The sequence below is a fragment of the Chelonia mydas genome, chromosome 6 (genome assembly GCF_015237465.2).
Source record: "Chelonia mydas isolate rCheMyd1 chromosome 6, rCheMyd1.pri.v2, whole genome shotgun sequence".
In the NCBI taxonomy this organism is placed as follows: domain Eukaryota; kingdom Metazoa; phylum Chordata; order Testudines; family Cheloniidae; genus Chelonia; species Chelonia mydas.
The window spans coordinates 105,436,411-105,455,056 of NC_051246.2; the positions used below are offsets into that span (position 1 = coordinate 105,436,411).

An 18,646-nucleotide genomic window follows, 5' to 3' on the forward strand; every position below is an offset into this window, starting at 1 on the left:
ACTCCTTTTCTTTTTGTATTTTTATAGTTAATTATTTGTTATTAGGTATAATCAGAACTGCTGAAAGAACCTGTGCTACATAAGCTGTAGAAAAGGGGGTGCCAGATATGGTATTTCTTACAAGTTATTTTGATCAATAAATAGCTTATTTTAAAAAAAGTTTTAGAAGTTTGAAAACATGAACTAAACACGCATACATAAAGAGGGCCAGATTCTCAAACTCATGGCACAAATGAAGCAGAAAGCACCTGGATCTCCCCTGTTGTGGATTGCACCAGCAGATGTAGAGCTGGCTAGCCAGCTCCCACACCACCCCCGCTGCAGCCCTGAACATAGGGGGCATATCAACAGCAGAGAGGGGCATGGCCAGAGCATGCTCAGCTGCAGGATGGCCTTTTGTGCCCCCAGTCCCTAGCCCAAATGGAACCAGCTGATAATCCGGCCCAGTATATAAAAAGCGATAACCAATTATTTGTTTTGTTTTTTTAAAGACGGTTGAAATGATACAAGATCAATAATTGTCTATCTTTGCACCACTCTTAGTTTTGAAGTTTGCATTATGTTAAAATGGATCTGGCATCTGCGACATCCCTGTATGCAAATTCCAATACATTGCTTTGAGTTATGTCACTGCATGTGATGTAGGAGAGCATAGACATTAACAGAGAGACATAGCAAAGCATCTGTGCATCTGAATCTTTTGTGTGCAGCTCAGTCTTTTCCTGCCTAACAGTGACAGGATCAGGGAAGAATTTTCTGTGACTAATTAGGTTTTAACTTGCCAGAGAGAAAATGGACATTGGCCGTCTATTGTAGAATAGTGAAACACAGTTTGAACTAGATTGAACTTCATTTCCTTTTCACTGAAAGGAAAGAAAGATTAATGAAATATCCCCAAATCCATCCTGTTAGTTTTTATTAAATCAGCAAATGAAATTTAACCTCCAATTCTGTTATAAAATCTTTTTCCTGTAGATTAAGTTTCAACAAACAAATGAAATAGACATACTCCCCTCTACAACATTTTAGATATGAAAATTACATTATTTCAATCAACGTTAAAGTGACTTTAGGCAAATGCCCCACTAAGAAACAATTATTTCTGTAAAAAGAAACATAAATGTTACCTAGACTTCATTAAACGATGTCACTTTGCTAATTATTTCTGAAAACCATTTAGTGACATCCCAACATTTACTTGCTGTTTTTGTCAGTAATACTAGATCAGTCCTAAAGGAACATGGATTTCTCTTTTATTAATTTTATACTTTCCAGGGAATGCCATCTAGGTAATACTCCTATTTCACCTACTCTATGGATTTTTAATTATTATTTGTATTCTATTACTACATGAATCTCCTGACTCATTCCTCTTCCTCACCCCAGTATAAATCAAGAGCAATTCCCCTGAAGTCAGTTGATTTACACCAGTGTAAAACCAAAGTAAGCGAGAAGAGAATCAGGCCTTGTGTGCTTTCAGAATATATCAGTTTATATATATGTATGTATATGCACTACAGTTCAGGCAACTATTCCCAGCTGAGGAGTCCCCTTTCTAGTTGAGATTTAAAGGGCAAGTCAGTCAACTAAGACCCCGATCCAGTCATTGGATACATGATGCCAGATGCTTGTTCCTCCACACATGGAGCCAAATGCTTGCTGTGACACGTAGCCCCTCTGAAATCAGTGGGGTGCAAATCTGACTGAAGGTCTGAGCCATCTTTACTGCAGGTGGGAGGAGGGAATCTGTGCTTGAAACATTTTATTTGCATTAATCATAACGTTTTTCCTGTTTACTACTCACCTGCTCAGTAGCACAAGGGAGTGAATGTGAGTGCACTGAATATATATCACTGGGAGACCACCCCAGTCTAATATCTGACAATACAAGGTCTCATCTTGCGAGGAGCTGAGTACTCTCCGTTCCCAAAGAAGGCAGTGAGACTGGGTGTTTCCGCACCAACATGAGGGGCTGGACGTCATGTTGGGTCAGGCCCCAAGAGGCTTGGTCCTGCAGCCCCTTTCTCCAGTGAGCATTTCCTCTGAGTTGAATTGCTCCAACCGGTCAGGTAGCTCAGAGCACAATAAAGCAGCAATTGCTGCTGTAGAAATTAAAATGTTAACACTGTTTACGTCAGACTTGCCAGTGCTCAGTACTATGCCAGATATGAAACTGTATAAAATATTCAGAATGATTGCCAAGAAAGTAGATGCGCTGCCAATGCTCCCGAGCACATCCTCTGGAACTGATTACTCTTAATCCTTTAGAAAAATGTATAAATAAAATGATGCCAAGACTGATGGACAAGCTGGGGCACCTACTCATGTTTCTAATATATTGCTTCCCCCTTCCCCCATATGAAATGCTCTCCTCTTTTAGTAACTGAAGTGGACAATCTTCAAAAGAAATCAAACTGTATATAAATGAACATTCTGAAGCATGTCACAGCAAGTCAGAAACTATTGAAATCTACTAGAACTCCCCTCAACAAGAATTTAAATCTTTTAGTAAGACTTTAGTAGAGTGATTAGTTAACTTATTGGTAGGAATGTGCTTAACAGGAACACCAGAGATGTTTACTCTTAGTATTAGCTTCTCAGGCATGTATTCTAATCCCAAAGCCCCAATCTAGGTGTTACTGGGAATGCAGCAATTACTTATGTTCTCTATAAGTTAGAGGAGGAATGAAGAAATCCTCAGTAGGTGGATAATTAGTTTTACACACTACCATTCTCTGCATGGGGCCAGATTCTGTGGTCCTGATTTACTCAGGTCATGCTGCCACTAGAGTCAAAGGGAGTTTTGCCCCAATACAGTCCAGACCACCAACTGTGATCATCAAGGTTGCTTGGCAGTATGTCAGGAGACACAATGGCTTGTTCTCCTTCCTTAAATATATTGTAATAGTCTTTATCAAAAAGTATCTAGTAAGCTAGAGTAAGTGGGTTTCAGCAGCCTATCTGCTCATTAATAACTGCAGCTGGTGCTTGCTTTGGTGTTTTATTTTGTGCTTAATACAATACATCTTTAGAACAGATGGATTTAGCAAATCCCATCAAGATACTAAATAGGAATGACGTGCATTTAAAACTGTTGGACACAAACTGATTTTACATATAATAGATGAGTGGTATTCATATTCTCCACCTCCTAACACTATGGTTTATCATATGTCTGGACAGTTGATATTCCTCTGAAACATAAAGGTAGTTTTACTCCAAAATAGTGGTTGTTTATTTCTAAAAACGGATATGGGGAGGAAAACAGACTAATATGATAGCACTGTTTTTGCCAACTCATTGTAATTACAGATGGGCTCAAGCCAGAAAATTTGGACACAGATTTCAGATCTAAAATAACCCCCCCAGAACTTGAAGTTCATTATAGAGATAGATTCAGGGTCATTTACAGCTACTTGGGTGCATGAATCATCGCCAGATGGAATACAACTTATTTATAAGCTTGCAAAGATATACAGTGGTAGGTGTTCAACGAATCTTTGCTAAGCTAGTAATGAAGAAACCCAGTTATGTGAACTTCCCTTTTTGACATCCTGGGTTCCACGGACTGATTATCTCAACATATTTGGCATTGACCAAGCAGTTCAGATAATCATGAATTTATTGCATATCCGTCCACAAATACTTAAACCTGAGCTTGGAGTTCTTTACTCACTAACAGTCTATATGCAGATCTCTTCCATTTTTGTTATTTAGCACCATGAAATGGGTGCAAATATTTAGTGCTGGTTAGCATGAACAGTCTATGAGGTGCTTCCAATTTTCATGGGTTACCCACTGAGTTAAGTCTTCATAAGAATTCACAGCCTAAGTAAAGGCAATAGAAGGCTGTGAATCCACCTCAACCACTACAGTTCTGCTGTACAAAGGTGGGTGTAGGATGTGGAGGGTCCACCACACTCGGGGTCCTAACTCTCTATGCAGTGTATGACTGGACTCTGCAAGATCTCCACCCAGTGTGGCACTAAAGAGAGCTCCAGGGATTGGAGGAGGTAAAGGGCCATGGCCAGTGGATGACCCACTAGTCAAACCCTTCCCACTTGTTCAGGAAAGACACAGAAGCTGAGGAGGCCACAGTGCTGTGGCTGTAGTAATGGCCTGCAAATAGTTCTCTAGCCACTTGGAGGCTTTTTTGGGGGGGGTGAGGGATATTCCATTCTCTCACTCACCCGCAAACCAGCCCCCAGCCACTGCAAAGTCCCGTTGCTTAGGATCTGCCATAGGTGAGAGCAAAAGAAAAGAAAGCAAACCCAAGACCAGTAATATACTTGCCATGTCCTATGCATGATTTTAAGAAGCATTGTCCTAAGTGCGTGCGCCCACAAACACACACACACACACACTTGCCATGTTGCTAAGAATGGACAGTGATGACAGGGGGCCAGATGATACACTACAGTTAATGGGAGATGTGTGCATGTAACTGGGGAGAGAATTTGACCCGAAGTGATTTTCAGTAGATTATATTTTGTTACCTAATTTGATATGCACCAAAATGAAAACTGCTCTAGATACTCATTTGCAATCAAAACACACAACAAAATGCTGTACAATAAATGCATCTATCTAAGGTTTCATGGTTTTGAAGAGCTTACAGTGCATATAATTCTGATGCCTTACCAGGCCTTTCAAAAAGCACATGGAAGATTCCAGAATTTTTGAATCTTGGTCCTGGCATGTGGAAAATACTTTTTTTTAACCGGTCACTATCATATGCCTTATGGATCCTCAGGCAAACAGTTAGACTGCCTACTTCCTTTTAGAAGCATTTGATTAAAGTAATTCTTAACTACATGCTGGGAGCGGGGGGGGGGCGGGGGGCGGAGGAGAGAGCCCAGAAGGAATTCAAGAACGAAATTTTTGTTCTTTTGGATTTTTACCCACATGTACAGGGAACAGGTCTCCTATCTTTGGCATGTAACAAAAGGATTTCTCTAGTCTGCTGAATATTTTATCCCTCTAGCATCCAGAATGTGTTGCTGAACAATGGCTTATGAGAGGGTGTCAGCTCTGGTGCAATTTTACAATCCCTTCGTCTGTCATCACTGAGGAAAGAGTCACACAGTCAATACTTGTAACTATGCACAAAAGTATTTGTTATTTGGCATTCTCCTGTTTAACCTGTTTGCCACCCAACGGGGGAGAAATAATATCTCGTGACCTAGGATAGCCATTTACAGGTCATGAACAACACAGAACTGAGCAGTTTGTGAACAGCCTGGAGGCTGAAATTAGTTTGCATGCACTAGACAATTATGAATAGAGAATAACTTTGCAAAATTAAATCGGCCAGAACCTTAGGGTCATTTCAAATTATGGCCGATACCAGTAGCCCTAAGGGATCATTAATGGAGCTGGGGATCCTTAGGGTGCAAGAACTCCCATGCCACACCCCATCTAACAGCTGCAGAAAAAGTTTGTGACATAGGAGCCACAAAGGTGGTTCTATGCTATCCAAGCATCCCCTTGTACTTGAATGATCCTTGTATGGCTGGCTTGAAATCCACTTTGTGGTGACAGCGAGGTGCAAAGCTGGTACAGCACAGCCCATGATCTGGGCCAGAATCTCTTTGTAAATGATTTTCAAAAAGACATAAAGGATGTTCATCACATCATGTATTTGCAATGAATAATTCAACCAGATCCTTCACTTGGTATCACTTTAGGAAATACTTTCTTCCAAAAAGCAAGAGGACACAATCCAGGATATAGCTACATTGTGCATCCTGTACATTGGTACTAGCTGTGAGGCAGCAAATGCAACCCAAGGTTGCTGCCCTGAAAGAAAATAAAAGAGCGCTCTCATAGACGGTCTCCAAAACTCATGCTGTTGCTGCCCTACTTTCTGGGGGGTGCTGCTGCTAATTCTTCTCATGTATCATCCTGTTTTCAGACACAAACTAATTATTATGTAAAATACAAGATGCAAGCACAAAATCAAAACCCCTATAATAATTAAATCCAGCATATGGAAAATATAATGGGCTGTGTTGAGTGAAAAATTGCTCGTCGACCTTTGCCAGTAGTTGATGCTTAGGATGCACCCAAAAACTTACTTATTTATACACCATCCCCATACCAAAAAGAGATCTAAAATGCCATCACCTGTCAAAAAATTAACTGCAAAGAGAGCCTTTTGATAACCCAAGTGAAACAAGGTCATTGAATGTTTTTATTAGGAAACCTGTAAAGATCCGCTGTGGCCAAATGGGAAGTTTTGAATGAAAAGAAAACTTCACTGAGATATTTTCAGTTTTATTAAGGACGTGAAACAAAGAACATGGTTGCTCCATTTGTTGCTGCTTAGGTAGAATTAGTGATGGGTGACCTTGGACATGCTGGAGATTGCAGGGCTTGCCCCTGTGCACAGGACAGTGAGGGAGAGGACATGAAAAACACATTCGCTAGAGCAGGCACCTGCATAGGGTGTGGAGAGCACAAGACCTGCAGCAGTACAGTGCCTGGTGAAGCCAGGACTGCATGGTGATGAGGAGAGAACAAGCTGCACCTTTACATGGAAAGTCAAAGCACTGCTCCTCAGTGCATCCTCCCACAGGGCTCCCAAAGGCATTCTGCCTACTGTACTCCTTATCTGCAGGCAGAAGTCTCTGGCCACTACCACTGGTATACCGGGGGACCTTGGAGGGGGAGCAGAGAAAGTGTGAAGGAGGGGGATGTGGGAAGAGATTTTGCAAGGAGGGTTGGGGGAACTCAGAGAGGGGGACATGAAAGTGACTTTGAGGTGAACCTTAGAGACTGGGGTAGTTAATCAGAATTAAACCATGCTCCTTTATGTGAATCTTCAAGCTCAGGCTCATAGACATGCCTTTTTCAGAACCGCAATATCCTGGGACAATTATTGTGCTTAGAGGCTGATGCTATGCCTTAAAATGTAACTGCTATTTAGAATTTTTCTCCTACACACATGGTGGTGGTGGGGAGGGTGTGGTGGCTGTGATCAGAATCCAGTGGTAAATGCATAGAGAAGTATACTCTGTAAAATACATTTTGACCAGTCACCTGCACTCAAGAGTAGTAAAACCATATTTATAACAAGCAGTTAAAAATAATATCCTTTCTTTGCAAAATAACATCATCAGCAACACTTCATGAGACTATTGCACAAGCCTGAAGAACTGTTCTGTTATGGATACTTATGCACAGTGTTAAAGGGCATGGCTCAAGATTACAAACAACGTTGTTACATGAAGTGCATTTGATAATTAATCTCATTCAATGTTTAAAAATCTCTCGTAGGGTTTTAATTAAAGTTAAGAGGATCCAAGTGGTGGTTCTGATTTTACAGTATATGTTTACCATTAGATTAGTTCTGGCTGATTGATGTGCATGCACTAGACATACTTCAGAACGTTCTGCTTGAAAAGCACGCTGAATCCACTTTTACTGTAGCATACCCAAGACACAATTAGCTGCCCTTGCTGCCTCAGAATCATTGTTTATTACACGGTCAAAAACTGGAATAATTATGTTGCAATTATTTTCTTGGAAGGATTATTTATTTTAACTCTTTACCTTAACAATGGAGAAACTGGTAAGCCTGGTAAACTTTTTTTTTTGTTCCCTAGCCAACACAATTACAGACCATGTTACTACCACATTCTGAAACGGAGCTAGATGGGTAGTCTATAGCAGTTTCTGTTAGCATGATGGCCACACTGCCTGTAGATCTAAGACACCACAGCCCTGTCCACATGGGATACTGAAACCATGCTGTAGTCTTGGTAGCTTCAACCACGTTTGAAAAGTTGTAAAGCACAACCAAGAGCAGTGCCTATGATTGGTTTTCAAATGCAGCATTAGCTATCCTAACTCTGATCTTAGTGTTCTCAGAGCCACACAAAGCTACAGTCTCTATTTTAATCAAAGCACATTTTAAATACAGCCCTAAGGCAAAATCTTGCACTTGGTGCAGTCCTTACAAGGGATGAAGGAGTGACACCAGCTACTAGCAAGCTGCCAGTGCTGTTTTGCCAGCAGGATAACCGAAGGACATTAGGACACATGTTGAGATTTCTTTAAAAGGAAAAGCTTGTCTCCCCCATAATGCATGCTGTAGCAGCCATGCGAGGCGGTCAGATCACATCCCCAGATGACAGATCACATCATCTTGGGGTCTTTGGTACCCTCACTGGTGCCCCACATAATTGTCTCTGGTATGCTAGGCAGGAATCTTGACCGATTTTCTCAGCTGGTATGTTGGTGGATAAAGAAAGATGTTCCCCTGGGCCATTTTCATAGCCCTCCCTTTCCCTGACCAAAGCACACCTGTGCTACACAGGACAGTATTAGATCCCTAGAGATTTTCTGCAGTTATTGTTCTTATTGTCTGAATAAGAACACAGCAGTAAGAGCCTCAGAAACTACCCAGTTTCAAATGGAACCAGAAGCCCATGTTGCTCAGTGGGACTGTTTTTCACTCTATCAATGCTTTTCTTTAAATGCCTGTAGTAACGACTTGCTGAAAGCCTGGGCTATTTGACATTGTTTTGAAGTTGAGGCTGTCTTCAAGGCCCTAACCTTCAATTTCACATGTTGTAAGCCTTTCGAATCTGGTATTAATAATAAATATTATTGCCGTGCATCCTTATTTTTTGCTTAATTGAATTACAGAAAATGTAATACCTTATGAAAACAATATATGAGTTTTCAAACCTAATTAACATGATACAAGTGCAAAGGTCACTAAAACAGTTGTTTTATCTGGAAACCTTCCATGCAAATAGATAAAAACTAAACTGCATTTAATTCAGCAACTTCAGTTAGAAGTCAAATCAAAGATGACTAGTTCTAGCCTGAGGGTGCAGCCTTCCTGGTAATAAATACTTTCCTTTTGTCATGATTTTAGAGAAAGAGAGATTCAAACCCTGTCAAAAGGTTTTAGGTTTGTCCAAGTCAGCCATGACCAGGACTTAGCCAATAGGCCAACTCTGTATCACTAAGGAGAAAATCAACTCAGATGTAATAGAATCTCATCAGCCTGCAGTAAGTTTTATTTTTAAATTAATTCTCTTTTTCTCCCCTTAATACACACAATCCTGGGACCTGATTCTTCAGTCCCTCCATGCACGAATCCCCGATTTAAGTCAATAAGAGTTCTGCAAACAGAGAGTCTTCAGGACTTAACCCCTGACATATTTCTCCCTTATATATTCTTCACACGGATTTCCCCTCTGCATTGACTGTGAGAAGGGCTTGGGGATGGCAGCACAGCCACTTTTATTACAAGCCCAGAGACCTTCATTCATCAATTGACTTATTGCTTTCATTGCCCCCATGCTGATGTAATATAAGTAATTCCTTCCTATCTCGAAAGAGAAGAGAACAACCATGGTAATATTCACTATGTCATTTGTCTACCAATCCACAGACATCTTAACTACTGGCTGCTATATTATCAGCCACACAAAATGGTGCCCACTGACCTAGTCAACAGCATGTGAGCTTCTGTGACAGGCACTAAATGCCTACATGGATGCCACTGGATACCAAGGGCAGGCATTCTCATACCCATTCCAACCTGAATAAGTGATGACATGTTTTATTTCACCATTACTGCCAATACAGCTCCTAAAATTGTTCTTTCAAGGAGGACATGGAAGCATTTAAAATAAAAAAAAAGAGTTTGATAGCCTTCTTAATGGTAAAACACACTCGTTTCAGGCTCACCACCACCACCTTTATGGAGTTATAGAATTTTCAGTCCAGCCAAAAGCCACTTCTTCAGAAGAGCTGCAAAATCCAGGAAAAGTTAACAACCACCACCCTTTGCACTTCCAGGATGGCACTCTGAGGATCTGAAGGCAATTTACAAACACAAAGAGAACTAAGCCTCACAATACTGCCTGTGTGACAGATATTAATTACTACTGGCCTTTTACAGATGGGCAAACAGAGGTATGAAGAGGTTAGTAACCGGCACCAGAACCCATGGTACTCTTTAAACTCAAGACCATCTTTTCTTGCCCTAATGAACATTTAAAACTCAATGTATATTTTCCTGTTTAGTTCAATCATTTAAAGAGTTGAAAGATGTTAACCACTCGTATTAGAACCAGCACAATCCAGAAAAAGAGGAAAACATTTTTGGCCACAGTCCTCCTTTTTTAAAAACATCTATGCTTCATTCATAACAAAAATATCATTTTTATATGAACACATAACAGCATGAGGGCAGGTTTTGGGTGAGTGCAGATTTACACAATGAAACCAAAAAGGGCTTCCTCAAACAAAGGCTGATCATATGGCCAACAGCTGTGATAGAGGAGTATCTTTATGTAATCTGAAAAGTAGTAACAGTCACCTTAGCCGGTGTTCCCATTTCAGAAGCAACTAGCTGATAGCATAGGAAACAAAGAGGTGAGGTGATTTTTCTTTAGGAATGTAAAAGGATGAAGAATTAGGTAGAAAAATGCCAATGAATAAAAGGAAAAAAAAATCTAAAATAGAAAAATGTTTAAAAATAATTCACATGTAGGGGCATGAAGGTTACATTTTTTTACAAACACAAAGAGCGACTTTCAGTCTAAGATGACAAATATTATATTAAGGAGATGAGAACCAAAGTATGGTTTATGTGAGAGCATAGCATCTCCCCTCAATAACAGACAGCACCACGCTATGAAAACATAATGACCTCTGTCCCTTTAGACAGACATACTGAAAGCTGTAATGCACAGGAAAACAAATCTCAGTTTCAGACCTAGATACACCACAACATATATTTTCCTACAAAAGCACTGTATGCATTCTGAATCTGAGAAGTCAGTGTAGGCTGCCTAGGTCACCCTGCTAAACCTGCTGTCTGGTTTCTTTATTAATTCCCCTCAATCTTCCACCTGTGGCTCATGGATAAAAGCAGCAACCCACTAAACTGTTTCATTCACGTGTGGGGAGAAGAGCAGAATTTGTGAGCACAAACCAAAGCAATTAGGAACATAAAGAGGGGGGAAGACAATTGTCGGCATGTAAAATCTCCTTAGAAATAAGAGAGGAGGAAAAACAAAGGAAAATATAGCAAGAGTTATGAACAGCACTTACCAGCTATGGAAGATATAGTACTAAGCCAGCTTCAAAATGGCTACCTTGGGCCTGCAGCTGCTTATCTCTGCTAAATTTAAAGGGCTAGAAGGGCATGTTGGGAAAAAGTTCCCTAAGGAAAAGGGAATGGGTACTACAGGAGGATATGCCTACAGAAAGGGCTGTTCTTGCACATTGCTGTTGTCTATTATCTTTTTCTATGGTGAAACCAACAGGAAGGTAAACTCTATTAGGCTCATTTTGTGGCATTATCTTGAAAAAATAATGAGAGGACAGGGTATTCCACCCATCACTGGGGTTGCCAACTTTCTAATCACACAAAACCAAACACCCTTGCTTCACCCCAGCCCGTGCCCTGCCCCACCCCTTCTCTGAGACCCTGCCCCCTGTCACTCACTCTTCCCTACCCTCACTCACTCGCTCATTTTCACTGGGCTAGGACAGGGGTTCGGGCTCTGACTGGGGATGTGGGCTTTGGGGTGGGGCCATAAATGAGGGGTTCAGGAGGAGGCTCTGGGGCGGTCCAAGGATGACAGGTTTGGGGTGTAAGAGGGGGCTTTGGGCTAGGGGGTGGAGCCAAGGGTTTCAGAGTGTGGGAGGTGGCTCTGGGCTGAGGAAGGGGGCTGGGGTATGAGAGGGGATACAGGCTCTGGGCTGGGAATGCGGGCTCTGGGGTGGGGCCAGAAATAAGGGTTCAAGGGGGAGGGCCTCTGGGCTTGGGCAGGGAGTTGGGGTGCGGGCTTTGGAAGGGAGTTTGCGTGCAGGAGAGGGTGCAGGCTCTGGGAGGGAGTTTGGGTATAGGAAAGGGTGAGGGGTGCAGGCTCCGGGTGGCACTTACCTCGGGGGGCTTCCAAGAATTGGTCACATGTCCCTCAGCTCCTAGGCAGAGGTGTGGCTAGGCAGCTCTGTGCGCTGCCTCCGCCCACAGGCACCGACCCCACAGCTCCCATTGGCCATGGTTCCCAGCCAATGGGAGCTATGGAGCCACCGCTCTGGGTGGGGGCAGCACGTGGAGCCACCCTGGCTGCACTTCCGCCTAGGAGCCGAGGACATGTCGCCGATTCTGGGGAGCTGCGGGGAGCCGCAGAGAGCCAGGTAGGGAGCCTGCCAGCCCTGACAACCAGACTTTTACCAGCCTGGTCAGTGGTGCTGACCAGAGCCGCCAGGGTCCTTTTTCAACCAGGCATTCCAGTCAAAAACTGGACACCTGACAACCCTACCCATCACTCCTTTTGAGGTCCTTAAAGTAACAGACTTTGGGAGAAAAATTGGCTACTGGGGTGAGCATCACCATCACGACTGCCACCTCCATCATCTCCTAGGATTCCAGACCTTCTTCATCCTAAGCCTGAAAGATGTCCTGACCAGACCAGGCCAGAAAGAGGTAGCCAGATGATATCATCACCTCTGCAGGTTCTGGCTAAATCCTGAATACTATCTGGGATGTGAGACTTTGTCATTGCCTCTCTCCCTGCTCCCCCCCTTTATTTCTTCTCTTTCTTATCTCTCTGCTTTTTCCTTCTATTTAAGAAGAGTCTGGCTTAACCGGACAAGATTCAAGACTCTATATTCTGCATTACTGCTGTAAACCTGCGACCAGAAAGAGGCAGCTAAATACAATGCCCTAAACAGCCCATTGATGGTATAAGATTGCCAGGTGTCAAAGTGGCTGTTAAGACCATATGCTGTGCCTGTGTTTTTCCAGCAGTGAGGTTGCAATTGAGTCTATATGAGAGACAGAAGCAGCATTTTCTATCTTTGGGGTTCTTTTTTTCTCCCCTTTTGTATGAGTTTGTCTTGTTTTGTCTTAAAGGAAACGTGATCAGATTTTAACAGCAGCAGCAAAGGCAACAGCTCCAGCCCATCTTAACTAACTTCTCTTGTCCTCAAGAGGACAGTTATTACCGTCTTTAATACCATCTAAAACAGTGTTTCTCAAATGTGGCCACCAGAGGCTTTTCTTTCAGCCACAGCCTCCTGGGCTTGGGGTGGGAGGGTGGGGGGCGCAAAATAGCACCCCTCCCTTTCCCCCTCCCTGTTGCTCCTGGATGCCCCACCTTGGTGTTAGTTGCTGGGGCCACCAGCTGGGATTGGGCCCTGCCCCTCTCTGGAGACACCTGGGGCACAATGCTGGAGGAGCAGGCACCCAGTGAGTTCCCCACCTTCCCGGGAGCGGGTTCAGCCCTGAGGTGGCGGGGTGGCAGGCTCTGACCACTGGCCTTTGGGCTCCAGTCCCAGGCTCCAGCTGTGCGGCAGCAGGCCCCAGGCTCTGGTGGTGAGGATTCAAGCTCTAGCCCCCCACTGCCTCCCCGGCCCCCCATCCAGGGCTTAATGTGTCCCCAGGCTTGCCAGGGCAGAGTAAGTTTGTGAAAAGTGATATTAACAAACATACAGGTATCACTTTTCACAGCAGACTTACTAGCTAGCATTAAATAAATTACAATGATTTGGACGTGTATATGTGCATATTTATTTGTTTTTCCTAAAGCTAACTAAGTATTTTAGGAAAAAGTGTGAGAGCGGCCACCAAAAAATTTGTCCTGAGAACCCCTGATCTAAAAGACTGTCAAACAAGGGGGTTTCCCTTCTGAAGACTGTCAAGCTAAAGGGAACAAGGGGTGTTGTTAAAATGAAAATTTAATACTTTCAGATGCTTCAACTGTTTCTCCTTGTCTGCATCTCTAATAAAAGGTAAAAAAAGATTTTTAGTGGTGTGTTTGCCATGGTACTAAGCAGTCTCTGTATTATCAACATCAGAATCTTGTTTAAAAGTATTTGATGTTGAACAGTAAGTGGGTCTTGTTAACACGTTTGATTTTGGGGCCCATTTATACCATCTAAATTAATACAACAGGCCCCTCCTCTTGCCCTAGCTGCATTTCTGTGCTCTGTCCCAGCTAAAACCTGGAGGTGCAGAGCAGCACAAGAATGAAAAGTGAGGTGGAAGGAATGGCAGAAAAGTTTTCAAACCTTGAAAAATGCCATTTTCAGGTGAAGGTTTGGAGTGGGATCTCTTTGACCCAAACTAGCTCACCCCAGCCCGGTGAAAGGAGGGGGAAAGAGGCCCCAATCAGATCCTGATTAGGTTTTGTCATTGGGGTTTCAGGCTGATGCAATGCCAAGGGGTTGCTTTTAATAGCACTGAAATCTTATGAGATGCTCTCAGGAGAGTTTCACTGAAGATGGCAAAAACCTTAAGATTTTGGCCCTATTCTTAAATGGAACTAAATAAAAAAGGTGCATTTCAGTTTTGGATACAATCCTGAACTGAAAGCTTCCTACCCAGACCTGGAATTAAAGGGGTTTCAGAAGAGAGGTTCTGGTTTTCAAGTGACAACCAGAATTTGTCAAATCCAAACAAACCTACCTGGCATATGTGCTGGAACTATGGGTGCTGGGGGTACAGCAGCACCCCCTGGTTTGAAGTGGTTTCCATCATTTACTGGGTTTGTAGTTTTGTCTAATGGCTTTCAGCACCCCCCCTATACAAATTATTCCAGCACCTGCTATCTGGTGAGCAAGCTCTGTGCCTTCCCTCTCACACTTTTCAAAAGCCTAGCTCTCTAAGCTTCTCCCACTCACAACACTTAGATGAGCCTCCTTATCCCAGTGCATGTTTGTGTGGAGATTGGACAGTGGTGGGAAGGGAAGAAGCACATGTGGGCATCACATTTGGCTTGGCTTGTTACTACCAATACGTTGCTCTAGGAGTCAATAGTGAGAGGTATCCAAGACTTGTGCGAGCTTTGTTTACCAGGCTTATTCAGGGTTAAAAGCTTGCTGCAGCTTTGTTAAAAATGTAGTTTGGAAGCAGTTTAGGAGAGGGCATGTGGCTGCCCTTACAGCTCTCTAGAGACACGTGTTTGGGGGAGTGCTGCAGTGTTGGAAGGAGTGTGAATAACATTTTAAATCAGCTGCTTACATCCCATGGGCTCACAACTGTTAGGAGCAAAACAAGAACTGAAGTAGAAACTCTTTTTTATACTGGTGTAGCAATGCATAGGATCTTCTCCCTCTCAGTCCCAAACAGATAGCCTTGCCATGGGCCCTTATGTTGGACAGATGGCTGGATGCAATACAATGTATAGTTTAATTAAAGATGGGCCTGAACCAAAGCCTGCCATTTAGTTGAATCCTACAAAGCTTATCCCCTAGCTTTAGAAAATAAGATAGCGCAGTATGTAGAGTCTTGAAGTAAATCCACACTAGAACAGGTCAGAATATTTTCAGCTGAATTAGATTTCATCAAAATAAGCTGTTTTGTTGAAGCCAAGATGTTTCAGTTTTGACAAAGTCTTCACTGACATGTTTTTGGAGAGAGCAAGACTGACTCTCAAAGTCTAGAGACTGGTGGTTAGGGTGCTGGTCTGGAAGACTCTGGTTTAAGTCCCTGCTCTTGTAGATTCAGAACGATCTGGGATGAAAAACTCTGATCTGACTCAGATAGAGCCAGCACTAAAACCTGGGTCTTCTAGGGCAGTGCTCCACCCAGCACTCTCAAAGCTTGCCATGAAACAGAACTGTTCCCCCAGTGATACACAGGTAAGGGGTTACTGCTCTGTTCTTAGCACAGCTCCACACTCAATTCCCCTCTTCTGGGGATTCCCAGGCCAGAAAATTTTATGACCAGTGTTGTGTACTGAACACTTACAAAGCACATGTTTAGATGATGTACACAAAATGCTCCACTTTCACTGAACATAACTGAGAGCTCACAGAGTAAGGAGCAATTTACCCAAGTTCCAGAGAATGCCCCATCTTCCCCAAATTAACCCTCACACTGCTCTTCTTCCTAGCTCTGTGTCTAGACTAAGGTTCCACCCTGTATTAGAATTTACTTGCAACAATGTACCATCTCAGACTGTTCCCAGGTCCTTCTAGCCAATAAGAACCCACAGCTCACATGGACCTCAGTTTATCCCATATGCATGCACTCCAGAGAATTCATTAAACTCTAAAGGTTATTTGTGCGTGTGTGCACCCATACACACACACACGAGTTGAGATTAGGTCAGGGTGTGTTAAGTGTCCTTGACCTAACCAAGAACTTTTCCTACCCTAAGGAGAGCCTAAGGTACACCTGGACCTGCTTAGTCAAGGTAAAAGGCATTGCATGTGTCCATACAAGGAAAGTGGTTGGATAACAGTATTGTGCAAGGACATATCTAACCACTGGAACTGGTTGAAATTTTGCACACTAACATTATAATTGAAAAATGGTCTTTTTTCAAAATGTTCATTTTTTTAAAAAAAATATTTTTTTTAAACATAAGGAAAACAATTATGTTGAGTTTTTGTTTTTTTCCTTTCCTCCTCCCCTTCCCAATCTCCAGTGGCAAAATAGCAAAAAGGGAGTAAAGAGAAAAGATGGAGGGGAGGGAAAGAAGTGGTGAAAAACATTTTAAAAATGCAAAAACAAAAATGTTCAAAAATCAAAAATGTCACTACAAATTTTCATGAAAAGTTACAGAAATATCCCTTTCCTTTGTGAAACCTGCAGAAAATAAGATCCTTCATGAAAATTTTTGAAATGAGTTGTTTTCCAACCAGCTCTGCTACAAAAAATGAACATTTGTCTGTATGCAGGCTAAAATAAAGGTAATCAAATCTTAGGATTCTGGGCATAAAACAGTTTTGCCAGTAGCATTAGGGTTTCTTCCCTTCCCTACTGCTTTCTGTGCAGCATTACACCACTGGCTAGTGAAACCCTCCCATAATGCACCTGTATCTTTATTACTGTAGTGTACTGTTTAGCAACACTGACAATGCTCTTGGTGCTGAACCGGAAACAAAAACTAGTGTCTCTGCCCAAAGCCACCCTATTAAATAGAAGGAGGCAGGGAGCTCTGGGAAAACTAGAGGGAATTGTGGCTTTATAAAATTCACTTCTTGTTGGCATCCTGGAAGTAGTAGTGGTATTGGGGTGCTAGGTGGAACGCTGATGAGGAGGAGATTGTAGTTTATCAAGCTGGTTTGAGGAGGGGAGCTTGGAAAAAATACATGAAGATGCAGATTTGAGAAGGAAACAAATGGGGACTGGCATGGCTAATGCAGCAACATGACAGGAGATCAGGTCTACCGCATAGGTAGGGACAGAGTTATGAAGGGCTTTCAAGGCAAAGATTGCTATTCAGAAGTTTAAATTTGATGCTCTAATAAAGAGAAGACAGTGAAGGGCTTTATAGAGGGTTGTGGCATAGTCAGATCAAAGGACCAGGAAGAAAACTTTTAGCAGTCACATTTTGGAATACCTTGCTCTGAAGCACAAGATGTTGAGCAATCTCATGTCTACCAGGTGAGTTTTCCATCTCCCAGCCACTTGGGAGCAGAACTTAGTTGAGACACAGGTCAGAGCTGGGGCCTATATCTGCTTCTAAGTGTCATTATCTGTATTGATGGTACTGTATAAACAAGAAATGGGCCAGAACCTTAGATGAAAAACCCATCAGGAACTATGTTCTGGCCCATCAGCATTTTGAGGACGTTTGGATTCACATTCAAAGCCAGAACCACTCTCATCATAAGTAAGGTCCATTTCTAATACAGATGCATAATGATAAATGACAAGTATACGTTAGTGTTAGTGTTGTAAGAATTTCAGGAGCAGGGATCATCTTTTCATCTCACGTGTCTACAGTGCCTAACACAGTGTGGCTCCAATCCCTGATCAAGGCCTCTAGGTGCTACTGCAATACAAATTTTTATTAGTAATATAATGGCAAGATCGTTCAAAATTGTATATTCAACAAGAAGAAGAGGACTTCCCATCTACTAAAAAGAATTATTGCATGGTATTCCCTTTGTTCACCTCTGGAATATCTGATCATTTGTAAATGTGAGTTTCCAAACGATTCCAGGAGGTTATAGACGTTCAAAAGTATTTATATAGTGCAGAAAAGAAATGAGCTTGGATGCAGTAGTTTTATCCCAGTACAAAGATAAAATGTTTCTTTCTGAAAGATAATTCCTTCTTAAAGAATCTAGGACAAAAGGATTACACCCTCCCTGAAAAGGAATTATGAAGCTTCCATATCAGCTTTTACACCATAAAATGCATGTTCATCTATTGCTATTTTGAAAGGAGTGGATGAGGTCAGAGACCAACTGAATACGAATTAAAATTAGCATTACAAGAAATTTCTTAAATGATTCTTTTGGACTAGTTTCAGAGTAGCAGCCGTGTTAGTCTGTATTCGCAAAAAGAAAAGGAGTACTAGTGGCACCTTAGAGACTAACCAATAACCGGATGCAGGCGATGAAGTGAGCTGTAGCTCACGAAACCTTATGCTCAAATAAATTGGTTAGTCTCTAAGGTGCCACTAGTACTCCTTTTCTTTTGGACTAGTCTCTGATCTTGGCTACACTGGTGTAAATCTGGATTAGCTCCACAGCCTACACTGAAATCAATTAAATTACTCTAGGATTTATACCAGTGTAACTGAGATCCAAATTTGGCCCATTGGAATTACTCCAGATTGACACCAGCATAAATAAATAAGGAATCTGGCCTTTGAACCTACACATTTGTTTCTTACTTTATAATTTCCATTTTTCAGAATTATTATAT

At 42.2% G+C, this 18,646-nt stretch overlaps 1 long non-coding RNA gene across 2 annotated transcripts in view; it reads right to left on the reverse strand.

The window, feature by feature from the left end:
- Positions 1–18,646, reverse strand: part of LOC122466384 — an 87,494-nt gene that overhangs the window by 20,875 nt on the left and 47,973 nt on the right. Inside the window, exon 1 of one of the 2 annotated variants that reach the window (XR_006291820.1) lies at positions 11,080–11,288. The exons of the other annotated variant lie outside the window; for it this stretch is intronic. This is a non-coding gene — a long non-coding RNA (uncharacterized LOC122466384). Of the gene's footprint in view, positions 1–11,079; positions 11,289–18,646 lie in introns of those variants that run through there. 2 annotated transcript variants of the gene reach the window in all.